The sequence below is a fragment of the Nelusetta ayraudi genome, unplaced genomic scaffold, assembly GCF_046127955.1.
Source record: "Nelusetta ayraudi isolate G7.1 ecotype Tasmania unplaced genomic scaffold, CSIRO-AGI_Nayr_v1 ptg000042l, whole genome shotgun sequence".
Classification (NCBI taxonomy): Eukaryota; Metazoa; Chordata; class Actinopteri; order Tetraodontiformes; family Monacanthidae; genus Nelusetta; species Nelusetta ayraudi.
In genome coordinates this window covers 9,055,542-9,081,508 of record NW_027466092.1, presented here as the reverse complement: position 1 = coordinate 9,081,508, position 25,967 = coordinate 9,055,542, and the positions used below count along the sequence as shown (strand labels likewise).

The window sequence follows — 25,967 nt, the reverse complement described above, 5'->3', positions numbered from 1 at the left end:
CCTGTCGGGAATTAATTCAAGGCACTGTATAATGGTGGAAGAAATAGTCAGTGCACGAGTGGCTGGAGCCGCCTTCACCAACACTGCAACAAATTCAGCCACTATTGAAGAGCAGTTTAAGGGTTATTTTTGCTTAATCTATCTATGAGTGTTTAAATGACCCAGCATGATGCCTCCTGACATCCTTGTCCGTGTTGCTTCACATACTTTCAAATTTTCTTTGCCGTCCTTTTGAATCTTTTGCCTTTTCAGTATGTGGCTTTTGGCATGAATTATGCATGAACAGTCTCAAAATTGCAAAGATTCAGCCGCAAAATTAAACGTTGAGTGCTTTTGTGTCTCTATCCTATTTTCCGGCTCTCGTGCATTGCCAAGACACACTCTCACACCCTCACGCACGCAAACACACAAGCACATATTGAACGGTGTTCATGGCCCCATGAAGCAGCAGCCTGTGACGGGCCGAGAGAATTCCAAAAGGTCAGTGTAAAATATAGAGCTGACTTACAATTACACACACACACACACACACACACACACACACACACACACACACACATCCATCAGATGCAATAAACTGTTAGCTGGACATACAACACAGGCACAGAGATTAAATAAGAAAACAAAAAAACAACACAAACAAGCCTGGCTAGCAAAACGCAGCCTCGCACACAACCACACAAGTGAGACCACACAACCAAGTGTGCTGGTGTTCAGTCTAGATCAGTGGTGTAGTCTGCGTGATATGCTGGTGAACTACATACAACCATTAGAAAAGGTTCTGAATTACCATACAACCACTAAAAGATGCACAAAGATACGTATCAGAATGGTTTCTTTTGACACTTCGTTCACTTTCCTGTTTAAAAATGTGATTGAAAGTATATATATATATATACATATATATGTATATATATATATATATATATATATATATATATATATATATATATATATATATATATATATATATATATATATATATATACATACATACATATATATACATGGATGCTTGATGCATTACTGAGCACAATGGCGCTTCTAGTATTGTAATGTTTTAAAGCAGCTGCTGCCGGACAGATGTGTAAATCAGAGAATAGCCACTAGAATAATCTAGACTACACTGCTGGTCTAGATGGCAGCAGATCGAGTGGAGGGTGACCAAGTGACTCACAATTGCAGGTGACTGCCCGTTTGGCTCGTCTGTACAGACACCATGCAAAAACAAAAAATGAGCAGCAAGCCCTCACACACACTCAAACTGAATGTTTCCAGAGACGGGTTTGTCAGATGGAGGGATGACTCACCGCATTGTCTCTAGTTACAGCTCGCAGGAGTTACAAACCCTGACTTCAAAGTCTGACCTGGTTTGCCTTCACCGAGGAGGCAGGGCATCACGCATCCTACCTGACATTAACGATGGGAGCCACTTATATTTGGTCGGCATAACAGTCACAGGAAGATAGAAGCACATTGATGAATGTTGCTGCTACTCTGGTTCAAAGTGCTTTGGAACAGCACTGAGACTAGGTGGTGATAAGAAAATGACATTTAGCGGTTTTCTCCCTTTTCTACAAAATCCTCAGAAGAGATCTGTTATTACTCTCATATCACACCTGAAGACTGCTAAGGGATGGCTAATGCTTCTGTCACACCAAGCCTGGCATTTCTGCACCTCAAATTACCAAAACAGACTAAATATGTTGTACTTGAAGGGGCTGTATTACACACATTGTGCAGTTTTCTATATTTCTCATTCCTGTTAAACAAAAAACAGCATATCCATGAGGTTTAGGGTCAGGCCCTGTGTTTGCAGCCCACCACAAAAACGTGGTTTCTGTTAAAACTGAAGTTTTGTTGGACCAGTTAACAGTGAAGACTGTGGGTGTTTTCACTAACCTGGTTGAATTGAAGCATCTAACAATTTGAAAAGTCAAGCAAGCAAAGAAGCAAATGATGGACTCGCATTTCTGATTAATGGCAGACTCGGGACACATTATTTAGATATATATAGTGCAGTTTTAAAAAGAGCCTGTTGTATATATTAATGCAAGGAAAGCACAGTAACTATTGGCTGTCACTCACTTAAAAAAAACTGAAATGATCTTCTGATACTTTGAAAAGTAAATCAAAAAAAATATTTAACTGCATCTGTATCCTAAATATATGCTGTGGGGAATTTATGCTGAAAAACCCTTTTTCTGTATTGTCAAAAAAACATACTGTTTGACACAACACAACCCCCCACCCCCCACCCCCCTCGCCTCGCAAGAGCCGTAATGTCCACAGATGCACTTGATCAACAGTCAAGACAGCTCAGACTGAAAGTCATCAGTCCTCCTGGTTGGTGACTGGAATCTGAGATGAACTTTGGACTACACTTCAATTTTATTTACGGTCAGTAGTTTCATTTTTCAGTTTCCTCACAGCCTGCCAGCATTCACAAGTAGCATTGGTTTATGTGAGTAGAGGTCTTCTAAGGAGACTGGCCAATAGTAATGCTGCTTTAAAGAGCAAACAGCCCATAACTATCACGCTCATTTACAGGAAGTAGTCTTTCTGAGGTGCAGCTGCAGCTATCCATTATTGTTGCAATCGATTATCCTATCACTTATTTTCTTAAACTTTGTTTAGTTAAATAATTAGTTGCCTTGTCCTTCATTTCAAAACCAATTTGATAAAACAACAACCGCAAAAAGAATAAAAGTGAAAGGATTTCGTCGAGGTCAGCGTCACAATAAGTTTGAGTGAAACAAAGCAGGGGAACCCATGATTAGAAATAGCAAATTTAGAGAAACAAAGCTTTAAGTGTGATCATTTTTTTTTTTGTATCGTGTCAGTTCTACTCCAAAGCATCACATGGCAGCTGTCACCTTCACCAAACAGCTCGTCTTCAAGAAACGTGACTGTGTTAATGAACAAAAAAAAACAAACACCTGCTCGACGTGCAAGATAAACAACCAAAGAGGTGGTTGATGAGAGTAAAAGAGGAGAAAATAATCAAACACATGTTGAGCATCAAAGCAACGGGCGTTATTTTGTGTCCAATATAACAGCACCAAGATGTCATGGATTTTGTCCACGTCCTAAATCTCCTGCTGTGAGCGATAGCTGCCCCATCCAGAACCTTCAGTGCTTCCATTTGATCTCTTGCAGCCCAGAGCAGCAGGAGAACAGCTCAAAGTATTTTCAATCATGGTGACAGGTTCAAATCCACTTTCAGAAAGATATCAGAGAGCCAACAGGGTGCATCCACATCAGCGGGGGACTGAATTAAGAATAAAGACGACAACAAAACAGACCAGTTGGTCGCTACATTGGTACAACACACCCTCAGCCCAGTTCTTGTTCACTGGGAGTCCACTTATTTTTTTCCTGTTTGTATTCTCTCCATCTTGTTATATTCATGCATCAATTCCTACTGACTGCGGGGCTTCGTTGTTGTTGCAGTTCCAGCTGTCCAGTGACGCTGCACTGAGCTCCACTGTGCAGCACAAAGCAGAAATGCAGCAACGCCTTTCCCAAACGCACGCACATCTAAAGGAATCCCTGCCTGACACCAGAATCCACCTGATGCATATGACTTTTTTTTATGAATGTGGAAAGCTAAAAATTTGAAACCTGAAATGAAACCCAATTAATTGCCTGGTTCTATTTTGTGGTAAAAATGGTCCAGTCAGACTGACTTTGACAGGGAGCCTTGTAATTCTCAGAATACATCCTGCTCTGGTTTGTTCTTTTGGCTGGTATGAAATTATGTTTGTATAATCCCCGCGGGGCGACATCCACACTTATATACACAATCAGCTGCAGGGAAACACACACCATAAATGAATAATGTGAAGTACGCTCCAATAACATTGGAGTTACCATCTGCTTGCGCTTGGAGACATCTTAAAAGGTTTCCACCTGCGCCAGAGTACTAATACACAGACTAACGAACGGCATGCAGCAAAAGCTAGTCGATGTCCTGTGGACATAATTGTTATTTGCTATATGTTTCACTGTCTTTTAAAGGCCAGAAAATAAAAGAACAATTTCAAAGAGTTTAGAACAGAGAACTCATGGTGATGAAAGGCTGGTGGTCATAACCAAAAATATGTGCACAGCTGCAATGAGCTGCTGTTCTGCTTGCATCCCTTTTCATATTTAGTCTGGGAAGCCTATAAGCATGTTTACAGCTCAAATCACAAATGAAATCTGAGTTACAAATTCAGTGACCTCATTGACAATAATAATTTGTGCAAACATTCTGTAGGATTATTAGATTTAGGCACTAACTGCTGCCTGCTCTGGCAGTCAAATGCTGCAGCCTGCTCTGCATCTACTGTAAGTCTGTGCTCACAACAGTTATTCATCACAATTAGTGGGTCATCATTATCAAAATTTCAAATCTTACAAAAAAAACATCAGTGACTGTTTTATTCCAAATATAATGTAGACACACATCATTGCACAACATGCTGTATTGTATATAAGCACTCCCTCCTACTTGGATAGCCGTGCAGCACAGGTACGGCTGCCATGTTAACGTTGCAACAAAGGGGGTGACACACCTGCAACTGTCCCCAAGACAAACTGTCACACTCATTGCATTCCCAAAGGACTAACACGTGTACATGCATGCATTTGACAAGCAACGACAAAATCCAAGCAACGGTCAGTGTGAAACAGCGGCACGTCCGACCCATAAGATCCAGGAGGGCATTCAGTATTGTGGGCCGACCAGCAACCTAATCAAAGAGTGAACTTCTCTCTGTCTATATGTCTGTCTGTCTGTCTGCAAGTGAGAAACAGAGAGAGAGAGAGAGAAATGGAGAGAATTCCCAAGCGAGACAGAGAAAAGAGAGACAAGAATTATTCAGTGAAACAAGTTTATAGCTGAAGCCCCACAGCTGCCTTTCTATATTTGGATCAATGGTGCTTTCTTGTGTGTAACCAAGACTGAGGTGGAGGGAGTGCGGTGAGGCGGACCAATAACAACACACACCGTGCAAACGCAGGACTTCACAGTATATCGGAGAGTAATCTACATCCTGCCTGTCCCTCTTTGCAAAAAAACAAAAACAAATCTTTAAATTAAAAAAATTCCCTCTGACTCATAACACAGGGCAACACGCAGCAGGAAAAAAGGGGAGTGAACGAGGGGACAGAGGTAGTAGTAAGGTCACAGGAGTGTTTGTGTGGGGAGGGGTTTGCTAACTGGAGGGTTTCCAGTTTTCATTAAAAAACTAGGCTGACTAAAATATGACCAGAGAAAAATGACTAAACCATGATCTCCAAAAGGTCTAGAGTTAGCGTTCTGTTTGGGAGGAAATCAAAGCGTTGTGTCATTTTTCTCCTTTTGTTTGACTGGAAATTGACTTAATCGTAGCAAAGTGGTTGTCCAGCAAAGTGACTGACCAAATTTTCGGATCAAGTTCGATGTTTCCTTATTGCTCTCTACTTGTAACGGATTGAGTTAGGCCATGTGAGCTGGCCAGCTAGTAGAACTAGTCTAGTCATTTTCAGTCTTATACACTGGTACAGTTGGGAACATGGTCAGGTCAGTAACTCCTTATTCTGTTTTCTGTATAATTGAAAACAGGACAGGAGGAATGCAGACAAGGTAGAGAATAGGAGAAATTATACTCAGTGAGCCACTGAGACATTTATTTCATGCTTAAAAATTATATATTTTTTCTCTTCTCCAACATTCATGTGTGTGCTTGTGCATCCCAGAAGCTAGTTAGGGGTAACTTAATCCCCCAAATGGTATAGATGAAGGCTTTGCAAATCAATCCGCAATCTAGAGATCAATGTGACCCCACTGAGGGAGAAATGTAACCGCTTCTGAGGAGTCCCACTCTTAACCCAATATTCTCCTTAATCAGCACATCTGTGAATAACAAGTATTTAATTTCACGGGCAATCACACGCTCAACTGCACAAACACACATTCATGTTTTTGCAGCACAACCAAGATTCATCTTATGTTCTTACTTTCATGTCCATGCATATTTTAAAACCTACAACAGCTGTGTATGTCTGTGTGTGTGTGTGTGTGTGTGTGTGTGTGTGTGTGTGTGTGTGTGTGTGTGTGTGTGTGTGTGTGTGTGTGTGTCTTTATCTTAAAAGACGCAATACGCTGCACCGTATTAATTGTAGTCTTTGAAGCCAGTAATTCACACTGGGCCTGTTGTGTGGTTAAGGAGATGTGCATACTTGCGACCTGTGTGTGTGTGTGTGTGCACATGTGTACATATGCATTATGTGTTCTGGCGAACTACTTTGATCCATCTAAAAGCATGTTTGAAGCTCTGATTGATATCCATGGAAGCAACAGGCTGTCAGATCCAGGGGGCAAAAGGGGGAACAGCAGCAAGGAAAGGAAAAGAAAGAAAGAAAAATAATGGAAAGGAAGGAATCAAAAGGAGAGGGAAAACAAAAGGAAAGGAAAGCGTTAGAGAATTAGTTGAAGTGAAAGGAGAACAAAGGCTTGTTAGTAAAGTGGGGGAAAGGGAGAAGATGAATTAACACAGTGAAAGAGATGCAGTAATCAAAGAAGATATGGTAAGTATAGGGAAGTACAAGAATGTAGAAAATAAGACAAAGAAAATGAAAAGGGAGAAAAAAGAAAGGAAAATTATGTGACGGCAAAAAAGTTAAAGACTTCCTTTGATAGAAAGTTAGAAAAGGAAATAAAAGAAGACAAAAAAATATAAGAGAAGGAAAGACCCACAAGGAAAGGATGCGAGGAAGAAAAGAACAGAGAAAGGCTGAATGACGATTCAACCTTAGAGAGAGAAAGAATCAAGAAAAATAGAGCAAATGAGAAGAAAAGTGTAGCGTCACGGGCACTACACAGAAGAGGAAATGAGAAAACTACCTGTGGGCTCTTCAGGCTACGAAGGCCTGAGAGCTTCAGTGGAGTATCAGCATGCAGATGGATGGCAAAGTGTGTATGAATGTTTTATTCTACCTCTAGATTAAGCCTACATTACAGAATGAACCTAATGAAGAATGCCCCCAGGCTGCAGGTTAATAACTACACTCCGCATACAGGAAGACATGAACGCCAACCAGAGGGCCAGAGTAACCGAATGGATCCAGTGGGCACAGGGGGGAAAGGCTCTGTCTGGTCCTGTGAGTGATCCGAGAGAGGAGAATCACAGCAGCCACTCACAGACAGCATGAAGATACTGGGTGGACGTGTGTCAGAAAGTTCTTTCAGCAATGATCCACTGATTGACAATGGTTTGGGATGACGTCTACAAGGAAACTCAACAATAAAGATGACAAGAAGAGTAAATATTACCACCAATAAGTACTGTTACCAGAGAACTATGCTATGACTGACAGTCATGGCTATGAGAGAAAGAACAACAGCAAAAGGCGACTTAGGTGTCGTGGTATTTCAATCAAAAGTCTGATCATCTGTTCTGTCAGACAACAATCCTTCATAACCTGACGGAGATACAAGATGCCAGGCAATCTTTGACTTCCTTTGCTTGCTCCACTTTTTACAAAACGTGTGGGCACTATGTTTTTTTTCCTCTTCCAAACGTGCAAGGCGCAATAGTAGGCTGTAAACAGAAAGACAAATGTGCTGCTTTCTGTGGATCTATAGAGTGTGTTTTGTTTGTTTGTTCTAACAATTTGTCTGCACCACTGGAGTCAAGAACTGTGTTCGGGTGCAATATGGGACCTTTAGCTATACAGGCAATATTACACAATACACGTATAGGCATGTATAGGTGCCATATATTTACCTCATAATCAATATGTCGTATTCCTTTCCATTGACAGAACATGTTCAGTGTTTCAGTTTTTGAATGCTTTTGCATCCAATTGATCAAATTTACAAAAAAAAAAATGTAATTATTGATGTAAAGCCATCATCTGTTTCATGTTGAATGCAAATAGCAATAGTTCAAAAAAAAAAAAAGTATATTCTCCCTCATATTAAACATTAAAAATTAAAATAATATAGTGTTGTGTATACTTCAATACTGTTGTGGATATAGAATACCTCAAGTTTCATTGCTGTTTTCATGTTTTGGCATTCTAAATCCTCACATATAATAAATGCCATATTAGCTCCATGTGTCTTGTGATTCCCTGGTAAGAAAGGAATCAAACAAAAGCTGTGTCCAGTACATTCATACTGTGAGAGCTCTGTGTTAACTGGCCCTGGCACTTGGACTGTGTCTCGAACTCTGGCTTTGGGATTATCCCTATAATGCAATGTATGCAATCTCATAATGCATATTACACGTTAGATATTATGTAACACACAATCAGCATAATCTCTCCTCCGCTTTCTATGGATGGAGCATCATGGATAGGCTTTTTTCTTTCCATGCTCATGGAGACACACACACACACACACGCACACACACGCTCTCTGGGTCATATTCCAGATGTTCACATCCAGTATCTGCCAGCCTGTGTTTTGTTTGTTTTTTGCCTGCGCGCGTGTGTGTGTGTGTGTGTGTGTGTGTGTGTGTGTGTGTGTGTGTGTGTGTGTGTGTGATGGTGAGGGGTTCTGGCAGCGCGGTGCTCAGACTTACGTCTCTTGCTAATGTCACACACAGAAAAGTGCCTGAGGGAAGGTAGCTAAGCTACGGCACGCACGCGCGTACACACACGCACACACGCACACACGCACACACGCGCACACACGCACACACGCACACACACACACACACACACACACACACACGTGCATAAATAAATGGGTATGAACATTGAGAGGGAACATTTAAACTTAGTGCACTTGTGCTTCCATGCAGTCAGTTCAATGGTGTCTCTTCAGTGGTATGGATGTCTTTATGGGGATGACTTGGCAGGACACACACAGTCATGTTTTTGGGCTTTTTTGCTGTTAGTCCCTGATATCACAAGTGCACTGGCAACAAGTTCAAAATTTAGAGCTGCGACACCATTTCAACACTTCACACAGACCTACATGAAAAATGTTTCTTCTTTGACATGCTCACACACAAGGTCTCACAAGGTTGAAACACTTGAAATTCTGTTTCCTGTACATTGATGCCTTTACACCAGCTTTCTCCGCAGTAGCTTGCCATGTCCATTTCGAACGGCTCCTAAGACTAAGTGCATGAACAGCAGCATAAACAAAAAAAATATGAGTAAAGGATGGTTGAAATGATTTCCATGCTCATCTCACTTTGTTTTGTGTGTTAAATCCTCTCTTTCTTGACGTATTTTCTCCTCCTAAATCTCATTTTCGTCATTAATCTTCCCGCTCCGCTCCATGATCACTGCTTCCTCCCACCGACAGAGAAATAGATGCACTTTACAAGTCGTTTGGCTGTGACATACTCGCCCGCACTCCCCACCCCCACCTTCTCCTTCCCTTCATTTCAGAAGTAGATACCCCTGTGGTGCTGAGATATTAGCGCTATTACCGACGACTGCCAAAAGGAGGCGTGTCATCCAGTGTGTGTGTGGGCCTGAGAGTGCTGCCAAGAATCAGTACAATTTGATAACAGAGCAGATGGATAACATAAGCGCGTCTGATTTTTTTTTTTTTGTCCACAGAGGGTGCGGAACAGGCCTTTGGTAAAACTAACAAAGCTGAATGGCACTGAGTCTGTCAGCTCTCACCCAGCATGTCAGAGCTCCCACGCTGACCTTTGTCAAAACAGGTCGGCATAAACACCATATGTCCGAAACGCATTTTCAAAATGAGGCCATTATTTTTCAGAACAGACAGAGGAGTCGGGCAAATGCCACTATTTTCAATTGCTGCCGTTGCTCTTTTTTGAAATCGCTAGAGTGCACCAAATGAAAGCAGCAGCACAAAGATTAACCGAACAAAGCTTTAAGAGGAAAGATAGAAGTTCTGCTCCACAACGAGTCTGAATCAGAGACAGAAAATGCTTGTTGAGAGGCAGAGAGGACGCAGTCGCATGACAACAGGGTGGATTATAGGTATTTAGGAGCGCCTGTCGTCCACTCCTGCTTCATTCCTTTTTTTCATTGCTTTCCCATCGCTTTCTGTCGCTTTATTGCTTATGATCCACATCCCTTACTTAATCCAATCAGAAATTCACCACTCACGACAGTTACCACACACACACAAACGCTCCCCCAATCCAGCCGGTCCAATGGAGCTGACACTTGCAAGAGATCACAATCACACATGCATGTTGTGGTGCACCCACCATCATACACATTGCATCATTGCATGCAGAAGCAGCCCCTCACTCATGCATGCAACACGGACGGAAAGCTTGTAAGTCCGTGTCCTGTGCATGCATGTGTGTGTTTGTGTTTCTGTGTGCGTGTGTCTGTGCGTGTGTGTAATCAGATTATATAAACTAGGTTTGGGTTTATGCCGTTGTGACAGATTACACCCAAATGAATAGAAGAGAAGGTTTGGCAGGATAAGAAGAGAAACAGCTGGACCAGAAGTAAAAGGTGGGTTTGGGACTAGAGTGCAAGTCATGTGCAGGTGAAGACGTATGTCCAGTAAGGCTGCAAGTGAGGAAACGTTGGACCCGGAAAGGCACAAATAAGAACAAGTCGGGCAAAGAGAAAACAGGAATGTTGGATTGAGGGCGAACAACAGAGGACGTAAGAGGGAGAGAAAGGTGAGGAAGACGGTGGCAGAGTGGATCTGACGGGGAGAGAGAGCGAGAGAGCGAGAGAGAGAGAGCGAGAGAGAGAGAGAGAGAGAGAGAGAGAGGGAGAGCGAGAGAGATACAACGCGGGTGAAGCAGGCAGCCGAGAAGAGAGACAAGAGACAATCCGAAAAGATGTGGGAGGAAGACAAGAGTGAGACCAAAGATAGACAAGAGAAATATGACAGTAGATCAAACAGGGAGAAGAGAAAAAAAAACTATTCTTATTTTTAGCTGCCAATAAAAAGCACGGCAGCGGAAATCCGTGCACAGAAAACCTCACGCAGAAACCTTTACTCACCTTTCAGCAAACGGTTCTGACTCCACAGCCCACATTTTAATCCATTCACTTCTCTGTTACTCCTGATATTTCTGTCTGGCTATTAGAGCAGACAGGTGTTGACGATGTCGACAGATGGAAGAAAAAAAGATAACAACAATAACAACAATAATAATAATAAATGCTCCACATGCGTAAAATTGATTAAGCCGATATTACATTTAACCAGATTAAGCGACTAAAAAACTCAAATTGACACAATCACCTGATGAAACTAATGAGGGTAATGAGGATTTTAGTGAAATGAATAAACGCGCCTGTGCCTGTAGTGTTAAAGTGGTGCAAAGATAAGGGAACCCATTCGGGGCCACTGTCAGTGGATGATGTGAGGCTCCACTGGTTCGATGGCACTGCTGCTTGATCAGACGACTAGATGATGAAAACTCATCAAAGACGCATTTAGCTGCACGCACCGGATAATAGATTGTAAAAGACTTTGATTTCTGACAACAGCAGATGAAATAATAGACATTATCCCAGTCAAATCCTGGGGATTTAGTGGAGCTTTTTTGCAACAGCATGGATCATATTATTCTAACTGTGTCTTGCACAATTTTCCTCTCATTATTATGGCAATTAGCAACTTAGTTGTAAACATTTGTTTATTTGAAAAGTTCCAAGTTCTCGCAAACACTTTTGGCTTTTTCTCTGTGCCAGATTTGTCGCTTAAAAAAACAGAAAACACCGCGCATGATTTCACACATGACACGCAAACAATATGTTCCTGAGAGTGAGGAGTGAAGTCTCGAAAATGTGCTTTAGATGCCGACTCACAAGGACAGAGAAGTATGGGAGCGAGAGGAGTCAAGGTTAGTGGGAGGAGGGAAGGAGACGGGCACACAGGACGGATGGAGAAAATTAAAGAGTAGAAGCTGAGCCACGAGGGTGGAGAGGCAACGGGAGAGACAAATAACAGGGCTGGGATGGGAGGGAAAGCCTTAGTCAGATGGAGAGCAGGACAAAATAAAACCATCAGAAAATAAATCTGCCCTGCAGAAGCAAGTGTTTCAGCTGCTCAACAACTGGCAGCCTCTCTGAAGAGATGCTTCTTCACATCTCCGTGCTTCCAACACTTCCTGCGAGGGTTCACCTGATTTACTTTGCATGGTTGGATTACTTAAAGAAAAAAGAAAAAAAAAAAAAAAAGCACTTGTCTGCCAATTATCTGTCTGCGCTTGTGTTTCAACACCCGGTCGTCCATTTCAAGCCGAATACCAGATTGCCTTGGACGTGGCGAAGCGAGTCTTGTTTTCATTCCTTCCCTCCGTCTCTCTCTCTCTCTCCTCCTGTCTCTCACCAATCGTAATGGCCTCACCACTTTCCTCCACTTATCACAGTCGCCGGCTGCCAAGCATCAAAGCCGTTCCTCAAATGTATTTTAGGACAACAACGACGTCGCCAGAGTCGCGGCAACTTGCGAGTGTCATTGCGTGGACGTGAACGCAGAAAGCAACAGGTAAAGAAACACTGCCCCCCTCATCCCACCAGTACAGCTGATTAAAAACATTTAGAAATGCAAAAGCATATCAGTGTGCAAAATGTAAGATTTTAAGGGGTCTCATATTATATAATTCACTTTTTTTTTTTTTGCCAGGTGGAGCCAACCAGTCCTGTGTGCAACAATTACTGACCACCCTGAATAATGATGGGTATTATGCACACTACATACTTTCATTAATATGCTTAATATTAATGCCTTCCAAATGTGATTTGGGCAAACGGTCATATTAAAGGGAAAACCAATCACATTCTCTTTCACATTTTTCTTTCTATTTTCTCTTTTCTTTTTTCTTTCTCTTGCCAGTTTAACAGTTCGGCTCGAGTGAGACGAGGCGTTACATTCATGTCACCGTTTTGCAGTGGCGAACCGTGAGCGATGGTTTCACGGGCAGACCCGCAGCCGTTGTCACGTCGCACACGCTGTCGGAGGCACGTGGACTCGGGCCGACGCTCCCGGCTCATTCATTACTTATTATGTTGAGAATTGTCAGCTAAAAAGGGAGCCACATGCACGCATGGAAAGAGCCACATATGGCTCGTGAGCCATAGTTTCCCCGACCCCTGGGCAACAATAACATTCTCCACAACAAGCACAGTGAAAAACATAAACTTCACCAAAAACTACAGAAATGGACACTAAAGCTTGTTTAATCATCATGATCAGAACTGTGAAGTCACGCCACATAACAAATCACCCCACCCCCAATACGCACAGACACACACACACACACACACACACCCACTGGCCAGGTCAAACAAATTAATGCACATTATCAAAATAAAATCACATTTCAAACCGCAATACACGAAAAGTTGCAGGTCTTCTGAAATTTCGAAGTTAGAAGTTAAAAAAATCTTCTTCTTTTTTTTCTCCAACCCACTTACTATCAACTGTGATTGGACAATTAACCCCGTACTCTGAAGCTAAGACACACAGCTTGGCCTTCTCCTGGACTCATGAAGGCCAAACCAATGTACAGGTTTAGTACGACAGTAAATCCTTCACTACTGATGTGAACGTGTTAGCAGGCTGGTGTAGGTGAGAGAAAATGTATTAAATGTATTATATTAAATGAAATCTAATTTTCAAACATTGATTACACTTGATTTGAAACTGTTTTTTGCTCAAAACATTTCTCGGCCTTCCCTGATGGCGTAGAAGGCCACGGGGTTTCCCCACTGCCGTTCTGGAGTTTTTAACTAAACTCCACAACCAGTCAGCTGAGAAATGAAACCATTCAGACATGAATCTTCTGTTACGGCAGCATTCACACTCGTCTCTTTTCTCCTTTTTGTTCTCTAAACTCTTGCAAGAGCGAGGTGTCATTGCGCATGCATGGTTGCCCCCGGCGTGGATGTGTGGACTGAAGGTGATGGGGATGAGTAGGTGCAGCGGTAGTCAAATAGGATTGCGATTGATCTTGAATTTCAAATTAGAAACCCAGCATGAAGTCTATGCAGACAACAGCTAATGCTGCACTCATTCTGATTCAACCTGTAGCTATTACACTGTGCACCAGCAGTTGTAAGTGTTATTCTTAAACCAAAACGCAATCCGTCAGTTGGCACGTCTGTGCGTATCTTCCCTTTTCTGCGTCATCGTTCATCGCTCCGCCATCTATTAAAATCTGCTCTTTGCTTCGTTGCCCCCTTTCTGTAATGAGGATCTCTGCTCCTCCCAACTTACCACCTTTCTACCCTGATTCCTCTGCTTTTCTCTAATCCATCAACCTCTTTGCTCCATTCCACTGGGTCATCAAACGCCTGGACACAGGGGAGTTTTCCTGGCTACTGCTAAGGCCCATACATCACAATTATATTCTAGCTGTACAGTGTGAATGCCAAAGACTTGTATAATGTAGTCTTCCCACTGTTAACGATTCAATATAATTTGCGTCTATGTATTTATTAGTTGTCTTTTGTTATTGATCGGACTTTGTGATTTACCTGTTAGGCACTTATTACAGTTTGCTTCGCTTAAAGGGAAAAGGGATAGCAAGTGATGCCTGGGCTGGAATCTAGCAAAGTAATAGACTAGGGAAAATCTTTGACTTAAGGTAAAATGTGCGAGACAGCCCTGTGTGGAATATTAGACAAAAAACAGGAGGTTTGGTCTATACCTAACTGTAATACATAGGAAAATGACACAGAGGGATTATACTGTACATAGCTGCAGAAAGAGTTTTGTAAGCATTTATATGACCCGCAACAATCACACATAAGAGTTTAGCGGACTTCTGTTGAGTAGACAAAAAAAATCCACTTCTCTTGTTTTGAAAGTCTTCAAGACGACATTCTTTCTGGGATTCTGGGATTCTATTGTGATTAAATGCTGTTCTTTGTCAGCAAACTAATTGCCCCTGTCCTGTGCTTAGTGCCGCGGCAATGCATTCTAATCTCGGTTCAAGGCAACCGTACATGAGAGAATGCCTCCCTGCAGACATTGTGATAGATTGTTCCTTCTTCCACTGGTGAGCGTTGCTGAAATGGTAGCATCTGCAGGAACCATGTGATCTTTATCATTAAATACTACACCAGACGTAATGCCACTGTATGAAATATATCTGGGCCACTGTTAATCCGCCCTTCTCTCTGAGTCAATACGTATGGGCCATATAATCAACGGATTGTCATGTGCAATCAGTGTTAGAGGAGACTAAGACCCTGTGATGCTCACTCACACACCCCGTTCAGTCACCTATACAAGGAAGACCACTAACGATCCATATGGAACTGCTGCCCATTTTAGAGACCCCACCGTTCAAATGAATCCCAAAGGGATGCTTTGGGACTGGTGTGTGTGTGTGTGTGTGTGTGTGTTTGTGTTGGGGGTCAGGGGGATGAGTGATGTGAGAAGCTCAGCCAACCTGTTTGGGCCCCGTAAGGGCAATGAGTGTGATATAAGGTCAGCGCTGCTCATCTTCATTGGGTCTCTGCACTCAGAGGGTGTCAGCCCCCAAAGTACATCTGAAACCAATTTTACACCTCTCTACCATAGATATAATTATTGATTGTTCAGCAAAGTGAGTATTTCATTTCCGCCGCTTCTCATCTGAGGTGCATTACTTTGATCTTATTGCCCTCAAGGTCTTGCCCACATCATGTTTAACACAATTCATCATTTATCTTACAGGAAGTGTTTCCCGATAGTCTTTGTATCTGTTGTTTTCTCATAATGTGAGACTTAGTTTGACGAATGAATACACTGTCTCGTCTGATCGTACAATATAATGACCACCTTGTGTGCTTTATTCACAGTCAGGGAAGCACTGAGGTGCTAGTATGATGAGGTCTGAGAGCGCCGCAGGTGACCCTGGCTGCTTTAAATGTCAAAAGTTGTATTGAAATAAAGCCAGGGATGTAACCAAAACACACAGGAGGAGCTGAACTGCATTACTTTCCCCCCACTCTGCTGTTTGAGTGACTTAATTCAGCAGCCTAAGGGGGTGGTAAGGCTTCAAAGGGGTATCTGGTAGGTGGCAGTTGGCTTGGATTACTTCAACCAGTCCTGATTAAATCATTTGTGTGTGTAGATTCTGGGGGAATTTCACAACACTTGATTCAAATCATTGGACAAATATTCAACATTTCAAATTTAGATAAAATAAATAATAAAGAACAGGGCAATACATTTTTTTTTTTTTTTTTATCCTGAAATCACATGGGGTCTTGTCTAGGGTGCAGACAAGGGAAGCGGTGAATGAAAATGGCTGGATAGATGGTTGGATCTCATGAGATTAATAGTAGCATCTTGCTACTGGACACAATTAGCTCCTTAAGCCAGGTAGCATATGTTAGCCAGAGCGACGATATCAAAGGAGGTTTAAAGCAGCCAGCGAGAGGTGTGGCTATAAATAAGTGCAGACACTCAGTTCAGCTCCTCCCTTTCATTTAGCTTAAACCTGACCTGCACATGCTAACTAAGTAGCGGGGACATCCCCAAAAGATTAAAGGGCCGGCATCAACAGGAAACATGCTGCGTGTGTGGTTACAAAATAAAATGGCACAATCCAGTGGAAAGTTGTAATAATGTTGAACGCATTAAAGATCCAGTTATCATAAATACGAGAGTCCATAAAATGTATAAAGAGGTCACATTACATATCTGCCCTGTAAATGTTTACCACTGCACCTGGAGGAAATTAAAGCTAGTTTTATGGTGTTTGCCATGTGCATTGCTAACAACAGATAATTTGTGTTGACATTTATGAGCAGCACATTTAGTTGGTCAACAGACAAGATATATAAAAGGCTTTGGTTGGCAATAAATAAATGAATAAACAAATGAATAAATAAGTAAATAAATAAATAAATAAATAAATAAGACCGCTGCTACTGTAAGAGCTTATAACCCCCCCACCACCACCACCACCATCTCAGCCACATCATGTCTATCAAATACTCACTGTTTTCTCTTAAATAGGCGACTGAGAAAAATGGCTTAGGCCTTAATGCTTAATGAGGGCTTGCTGTTTTGCTGTATAGAATACCACAGTCACTTGAAACATGAGCAACTTCTGAGGAATAACAATAAAAAGCAGAAAAGGTCACAGCAATCGGCTTTTTTTCAAATATAATTTCCTCTGATAAGCATAACAGTACAGTGCTTCCTCTTTTGTTCTTTACACTGGCCTCACCAGTTAGAGTGCAATGCTTCCATGCACAATGCCAGCAACCCCTTGCACTCAGAGGGAGAGAGATGGAGAGACAGAGACAGGAGAAAGAAGATTATGACCACGGGGACTTTCCTTTCCCTCCCTGGCACTGGCTAGACACAGCGCGATGCATCCCAGGGGCCACTGATCAGTGACGACACAAGTGACCAGTGACCGGTGCCAGCAATACACATAACCAGATTACCACGGACGAGAATAGAGGCCAGGATGCAGGTTACCACCTCCCGCAGCAAGGAAGTGTTTTGTTTCAGTCATTAATGGATTGGGATGGAGGGAGAAAGGGAGTTTGTCTTTGGCCATATCTGGCACTGCCACGTATTGGAAAAAAAAGACTCAGAGGGCTCGTGAATTACATAAACGCAATGACTGTCAGATTTGTGCTCATATTCAAAGTCACAAACAAAGTTTGCTTGTCTCAAAAACTTGTTTCTTTTGCTGTCATGGTTCACAGAACAAAAACAGAGGATTGGGGGAAATAGTTCCTCTTCTTTATGCCCCCCAAACATACTGCTGAGACACAGGATTCTGTTTTTGACAGTTTTCTGCAAGTGTGTGATGCCCGAGCTGGTGGGTTTCTCAGCCCTGCAGACGTGGCCCAGATTGGAACTGGCATTGGCATCAAAGCTGCTGAACTTATTAATGCTGATGCAGGCTGGGGGAGGAAAAAAAGATGTTTTGAGTATTAAAGACAACCGGCTATGTCCTCAGACACTAAATTACTGGGACACATCTTCATATTGTTGTCCACTTGGTGGGGAAATAAAGGAGTCAGCAGAAAGAAAGAGTCGCCGTCAAAATTTGTTTCGCCGACTCCTAATGTGTCACCCAGAAGATCACAGTCAGTTCAATTCACCGAACGATAAAATCATTGATAGTTTTTCATGCGCCAAATGGGCTTAACGGCACAATTCAATTGATCTCTCCACTGTGGAGAGAGTCCTCTCATCCTCCTCCTCGCCCCAGCGGCTTCATCGCCCTGCTCGCCAGGTGTAGTCACCTCAGCAGCCTTGGGGGAGATGCCTCGGCCCTTCCCCATGGGATCTCTCCAACTGCGTGGTGTTGGAGCAAAACACCTGGAGGCAGCCTGCTGACTGTTCCTCCACAATGAAACGCACCTGAATGGGCTACACGGGAGCTGCGCTGGAGATCCCTCGCCTGGATCTCCCTTCGCCTTCGCTCTCTCCTCTCTCTTCACCTCGCTCCTTCTCCGTGCTTCAAATTTACGCACGCGCCGATCCGTCCAAATCAAGTGTACACCACCCGCTCCCCAACATTGGGAATGACAGTCATTGCCCCCCTCAGGTCTCTCTCTCCCTCTCTTTCTGTCTCTCACGCACACACACAAACACTCGCTCACGCCTCGCATTGCTGTGACCAAACAGAAAGAGCTGGAGCAATTTAAATCCACGCACGTCAAAAAAAAAAAAAATGTCAAAATTGCATCTAGCGACAGCGTTCTGCTCTCGCTCGCTTGCGGGTTTGTTTTTGTGCTCTCACCGGTTCGATGCCCAGGTCAGCCTCCGTTCATTCACTCATCCTCCTCCCGTCTATGTGCTCATGCTTCCCACCGCTCCGTCGCTCATTCAGCAGCTGAATACTCGGCTCCTCTCCTCCTCTAAAGCGCGGCGGCAGCGGCGACGGCGGCGGGAGCGCAGCACGCACACATCACCCGCTGGCTCGCTCTCTTGCGCGCTCTTGCGTCCTCTGTCCCTCCCCTCTTCCCTCGCCCCTCTTTGCTCTCTGCTCTCTCCCCTTCCTAGTTGGCCAGCGGAAGAGCGCGGAGAGGCAGGGCGCGATGAGAACCGGGGTGGGGGGGGAAGGCGATGGAGACTGGGGGGCTGTGCTGCTGCCGCTGCGCGCAGGAGAGGAATGGTGAGGCGCAGGGCTTGACAGGGGCTATTACTGTGTGTTGCAGTGTGTTTCGTGCACGTGCGACGTTGTGTGTTGGGAGGCGGCGGGATGAGCGCGAGCCAGAGGGACATGCAATCACGGTGGCTTCGCTCCTTGCGCTGAAAAGCACATATTTCTGGAGAGAGGGGCCGGACATGCAAGGCTGAACCGAATATATTGTCTTTTCTTTTGTTTACGGCTTTGCACTTTTCGTTCAGTCTCGCGTGTGCGCGAGGAAAGGCACACGGCTGCTTTCTGTCTTCTCATTGTCCAAAACGATGAAATGTTGCCGTTATTTTTTTGCCTGTGATGTTGAATCAGAAATGAATTCAGTAGAAAGCAAACATACACAGTGCTGTCGCCTAACAGCAAGAAGGTTGCGAGTTGAATTCCTGGCCTGGGACCTTTCTGTTTGGAATTTGCATGTTCTCCCCGTGTCTGCAAAACATGCATGTTAGTATGAACAGGCCTATGTTTGTTTGTCCTTCTATGAGGCCCACTGATGAACAGGCAACTTGTCCAAGGTGTGACCTGCCTTGACCAATGACAGCTGGGTTCGGCCACAATAGACCCCCGCAGCCCAGAGTGCCGAAAGAAGCAGCTATAGAAGATGGATGGATGGAAAAGTGGTCAAACTTTAGACATTAGTGTCCTGAATATTGTTCTAAACTAAGACAGCTTTAATACAGTTTATTTGGTAAGAATAGTTACTGGCACACAGTCTGTGCAACAGTCTTTACAATTTACTCTCTACAGAATTGAGACTTTAAACCTTTAGAATTTAAAGGTTGGATATTAGTCTTCTTTAGAAAAAACTTTGGTTTTTATTCCAGAGTCCAGAATGCCCAGAGCCAAACTGAAAATTGTCCAAAAAATCTCTAGAGAGCTGCATATTTAGCTCTCTGTTTATGGCCTCCATCCAAAACCCCTTCTAGTCGTAGCCTACTGCCAAGACTGAAGCTGGGGCTTCAACGTTTGGAAAACGACAAAAATAAGATGGCCACTAGGTGGACCCAGAGAGCAAAAAAGCTGAAAAAACAGCTGATTAAATGCAAGAAGTATTAGTCCTTTGGGTGACATCACAAAGAGAGCTGTTCTTTCCAGAAATGTGTGTTTTAACACACACATGTTCTCAGAGGTGGGGAAAGAGGAGGAAGTAAAGTGTGGACCAGGGGTGGGCAATTATTTTTTGCAAAGGGTCACATGACAAACCTGAATCGTGTCGGTGGGCCACGGAAGTTTTGTCGACGGACCCGGGGGGTGAAATCGCGCTTTTGTTGATGGGGACTGGGGAAACGCGCTATCGCTATCGTGCTAACGTGCTGACAAGCTTTCGGTGACAGCGGCGGCGGGGGGGGTGGGTGATCAGCCTCACGCGGGCCGGACAGAGACGCGGCAGGCCGGATGTGGCCCGCGGGCCGTACTTTGCCCAGGTCTGGTGTGGACTATTCTTATTTGGTGGTTAGTTGGTAAGGACATTAGTAAAGTGAGGTTGTACAAAGTGGAACCTTTTAGTGCTTCACAGTGACCTCAATGCGTGTTGTGTGGGAGAAAATTGTGAGAATGAAAACCTTTTTTGCCCATTTACCCATAGAGGAGGTGAAGACAGAAGATGAAAAGTCAACTTGGAGACAACGCAAAATGAGAAAACACAGAATAAATGGCATAGAGTTGAAATAAGAAAAGACTTGGGGGCATTTAATAGCCAGTGAGGTGCTACCCAGATAGGGAAGGAAGGAGTGGGAGTAAGAGGAGCCAAGTGGAGTCAGTGTAAATAATGAGGGGGGAGAGGAAGACTCTTACGTTATCCATCTTTTGGACATAGTTGATCAGAGTTCCGTCACCACGTGAAGCATGGCCTTTACACTGCAAGCTAAGTCCCAGCCTCAGGGCACATCTCTCCCTCTCCACGCACACGCACACACACACACACACATGCACACGCACACAAGCATGTACCCACTGAGCAATTCCAGCTAAACTCTTATGTACGCTGAGGGGACACACAACCAACCATGTTCAAATGCATTGCGATGCTGATTCATCGCTGGACAAATGGGAACATTTGTACACACTGCAGAACAAAAATATGCATGGGAGAGCAGCGCACGTGAGCTCATTTGACGATGCACTGATACAAACACATCTCTCATGTGATGCTAGGGGGTTTGTTTTGATTTTTTTAAACAAAATTCTCAACTTGATTTGTTAATTCTTGAATGTTTGGGGCAACACAGAAGTATGGGCAATTTTTCCTCAGAAGCTTCAAACATTTTATTTAATTTCTGACTGATTTTATTTTACTTTGCATCTGCTTTTACCCTAGGAGGACACTATTTTGTTTCTCTGTACTTATACCTAGAAATGACAAATAAAAAACCTTTGACCTTTGACCTTTGGGATATAACATCCACACCATTAATGAAAATTTAATTTAAAATGTTTGTTTTACTAATAAAAAAAAAACACTTTAGTCTCTGCTTTCCTGTAAGGAAGATGTCTGACAACTGAAGGAAACTGAAAAGATGTCTCATGCATTGCTTTCTAAAAAAAAATAAATCATTACTTTGTTACGCTGTTTTTATCAAAGGATTTTTCAGACTGGAGTATGTGACTGGCTTTAGTTATGTATTTCAGAGGCATCCTCTTTTAACTCTAAAAGACAGATGTATGTAGAGTCCAGTTCTGATCAACTGCATTCCTGAGGAATGAGAAAAAGCCACATTAGGCCTCTGCTGTGGGACGGCGGTGAGATGCCCTTCAGGGATACACACTCAGCCCCAGGGGAGTAATGGCTGTTTGTCCTAATTCAATTCAAACAATGACATGTTGTTCCTTGTATCTGCAAGACGTATAGGCTTAAACAGAATGAAAGGAAGTCCTGTTAGGTGGATGGCTCCAAAAATCATTTCACGACACAGATGCTGCAGCCTACAAGTACAATATTAGTGGTTCTCGCAAATGTTTTGCGTTCTTTAACTATGACTTGCCGTGTTGTGACCATAATGCAAACAGTTCCTAAGGACAACTTATAAAGTAAATCACTCAAAACATCTTCCAACAAGATCCAATCAGAACAATGCTTACGTGTCTTATTTTGGAAGGATTGGCCAAGATTGTATTATTTTTTCCGCATTGTACTAAACAGTCAGGTGCAACAGTGGTAGAGTGCATTGAGACAAGGGGTCCTGGGTCCAATGCCCCACCAGGTCAGACCAACCATGCAGCCTCCAGCCACCATGTCCTGGTGCCCAAGCCGGATAAAAGCCAATAGTGTGTCATTCAGGTCATCAGACAGAAAAACCTCAACCAAACTAAACGTACATTGATTTAGTTTTGTGAATTGATTCACAGTCTAAACCTGCAAATCAATTGTATTATTTGAGCAAAAAGGATTTGCTTGTTTGCTTAAACAAAATTGTCAATATGGACAACTATCATGTGGTTGTTCCAATTTCCCTCTGTTGTTTAATGTAGGTCCTTAAAATGTACACCCAACATGCTATCACGTTGTTTGGAATAGAAATTCCCTTCTCAGCTCAGAAGAGCAAACCAGCCAACAACTACACAATAAATATTTTAATGTTTTCAAATTTCTTCCTTTAATAAAAACTGGAGTAAAACTGGACAGCTGACAGTTGATTTACTGCTCTTGACAAAAGCGAGACAACTTGTCACTGGCGAACAGAACTGTGTGCCAATTTGCCAATTGCTCCCGGGTGAATCTCCATTGATCTCAATGCAAAGACTCCTGAAAAAGCAGAAACCAGCCTTTACTGTGGAGCTTTACAATAGAAGAGGAATCTTATCCGTCGGGTAGAAAAGAAATGCAACTCGACACCATATTTGCATGATTGGACCACGGAAATCAGGTTACCGCCAAGGTTTCTTCCCTCATCTCATCAGAAGAGTGGATCCCACACTGTAAGATCCCTCTAATTCCCATCCCTGCTGTTTCCTCCCTGTGCAACATCAAAGCGTGGCACAGTCAGCACCGGCTAACCCTCCCCCATCACCTCCCAGTGTCTCCTCCGCCTGCCTCGACGCCACATTGCCAAACAAAAACCGCAATCGAACCTTCAGCGAAAGCTCCCCATCTACTGCGTTTCTATGGCAATTGGAATAAGCACAGCGTTGCGATTGTGTTGCTACTGTAACGTAGCTGCTAGCGTGCGCGCTTACAGATGCCTTTGAAGGCAACGGCGAGAGGAGCCTTCCTGCCAGGAGGATAATTGCTGATCTCCATGAAATATTAAGTTCCGCTTGAGATTTGCAGAAATTGTGGCACATTGGTCACACTCATGTGTCCCATGACGTGCTTTGTGTTTGCGTTTCATGTGATTTTAATTAGCCTGGGCTTTCATGGAAAAAAGGGGTAAAACTGTACCGTACATGACACAATCTGTTATTTACCGCGACTTCATTATATTATTTCTCTGAAAAACTGCTTGCGCGGCCACAACATGCCAGCTTTTGTGTGCTAAATGCAACACCTTTTGACTTTTCAAGCTTTCGTTCCCCACACTCATCACGGTCCAGCTTTGTGTAGCAGTCAACGAGTGAAAACAACTCACCAGCCACCACAATAGTCCAACACATGGCATTAAACAGCCCACGGGTGCAGCTGCAGGTTTTTTATGTTTTAACCTGTGAGTTTTCTTGCAGCCATGCCATTTATTTCTTTTCACAACAAATCCTTTCATGAGGATAATAAATGGAACTGTCAACACGTATTCTATCCACTTTTTTTTTTTTCTTCAAGGGATCGGTGAAACATTAGGAAATTAGCGTCCTCTGAGGCCTGGTCTGTGGACTGTGATAAACGGCGAAGCCACGATTTTCCGGTTGCTTTTGGACCCACTACCGAGATGAACGCTACATGCTCCTCTCTTGTCATGTATTCCACAGAGCTTGGCAGAGAAACAGCTGGCGCCACACAAAAGCCAGTTAGAAACCGCCTTGTTCTTCTCGCTGATTTGTCTCCTGTTGCTGCTCCCTCTGCTCATCCCCTTGTAGTCAACACTCACAGGTCGTAAACAATACACCTACTACTGTAGTGAATTTGCTTTTGATTCCTGTTTGAGAGATGTACTTGAAGAAAGGAGCACAATAATTAGAAAGGATTTGGTTTTTATTTGTCATTTAGCCAAGGTTCAGTGAGCCGATTGATACCTCTTTTTCCTTTTCTCTGCCTATTTTCTGGTCTTTGGTATTGACTGACCACTACTTAAAAATTTAGTGAAGTCTAGAAAGAGAATGTACAATCAATTATATAGGAAATATAGCAAGATAAACAATGTTTCCTTTGCTTTTTTTTTGTCTCATAAATAATGTCCATATTTCTTTGCACTGATCTTTTCACCACATTCTTAACCCAGAGGCTGAAATAAGACATAGACATATGCAGACTTTATGTTTCATTAAGATTTGCATCAAAGTGAAGTTAGGAAGCAAATTGCTCTGCACACAAAATAAACAATGGCAGTATTGTATGCAGAAATAAAAATACACATATTAAAAAATATATTGCATCTTTCTACCTTGTTGCCACAAAACAGCAGAGAAAAATGTGAGAGCGAGTATTTCAATGAGTAGAAAATTATTCTGCAAGTGCCTCTCTCCCATCGTGGATTTCCATAGTTTGACAATTCTAAGAGTATTAAGCGGAGTGTTTGCTGCGGGATGCTGCTGAGAAGCCACTAGAGTGATTAGTGAAAGCACTGACTATACTTCAAGGCTAATAGGCCGTATTCCCCAAATCCCATCCCAGAATCCTCTCATGTGCCCCTGAAGACGACTCCCGTACAGGACATGATTACACGGTCACCTCCTCATCAAGCCGTTCTGCTTTATTGCTGACCTTACTACTATGTTTTGTTGGTGCCTGATTATGTGAGGGCCACCTCAGACTCATTGTGCCAGCCCCCACCCAATGGACGCTGAGTACCGTCCATCGGGGAGAGCTGGGACATGAATAAATGATGAGGAAGAGGATTGCCAGTAAACGAGCCTTGATCATGGGAAACAAGACAAGCACCAAGTTCCACAATATTTTCCCCACACTGAAGCACAATTCCACCATCGGAATAATTTCAACACATGCATATATTAAAGACAAAGAACCCCACAAGATCCCATCCCCACCGGTCTTTTGTCCATCTGCAGGATTTTAGTGAGCTAACAGCCATAAAAGCGCAGCTAAGCATCTGTCGGTGTGGCGCTCTGGGCCTTTAGTGGTTGTCAGGCAGAGCAAGTCAATACCTGTGATTGTATGTGGCTCTGGGACCAAGTGTACATGCACACACACACACACACACACACACACACACACACACACACACACACACACACACACACACACACACACATTCTTATAGTTGCTGCAACAAAGCCGAAGCAGCTGACAAGAAATTAGGTGAGCAAAAGACGTGTGTGGACCACCTCCATCTGCGTGCGTGATTACTGATCGACGCGAAAACTGCCGGGCAAATTAATCAGGAGGCTGAACCTAATCACAACCATATGGACGCACAGTGCCAAGCGTGCATACACAAGGAGGCAGACTCCCTGCATGCATCCCGCCTAATCTGTTCAAATGCTGGCTGTAATGGAGTTAAAAAATTGCATAATGACAAGCTACTATTTTTAAAATGTCTGCATAATGATTTATCTATGAAGTGAGCTCTTTCATTCCCCTGAACATACTACTTTGTTGCATAACTCTGCCTTGAAATTATAAATGAGACTCTGCAAAGGGGGAGGGGGGACTAAAAAACGGATTTTACCGTTCACAGTTGACCCAATAAGCATGAGAATACTTAGCAGAAAAACAGCTTGCGTGTTACAAAACAGTAGAAAATACTGTTTAGAATTTAAATGTGAGAAAGCCCTTTAACAGCTGTTTTGCCTTTAATATGAACAATCACA

At 43.2% G+C, this 25,967-nt stretch overlaps 1 protein-coding gene across 2 annotated transcripts in view; it reads right to left on the bottom strand.

Moving 5' to 3' along the window:
- slc8a4b (solute carrier family 8 member 4b) overlaps positions 1 to 18,935 on the bottom strand; it is a 79,472-nt gene extending 60,537 nt beyond the window's left edge. Inside the window, exon 1 of one of the 2 annotated variants that reach the window (XM_076034136.1) lies at positions 18,648 to 18,935. The gene's annotated coding sequence lies outside the window, so the exon portion shown is untranslated. The remainder of the gene's footprint in view (positions 1 to 18,647) is intronic. The other variant, XM_076034137.1, reaches the window with a different exon arrangement.
- Positions 18,936 to 25,967: the final 7,032 nt, after the last annotated feature.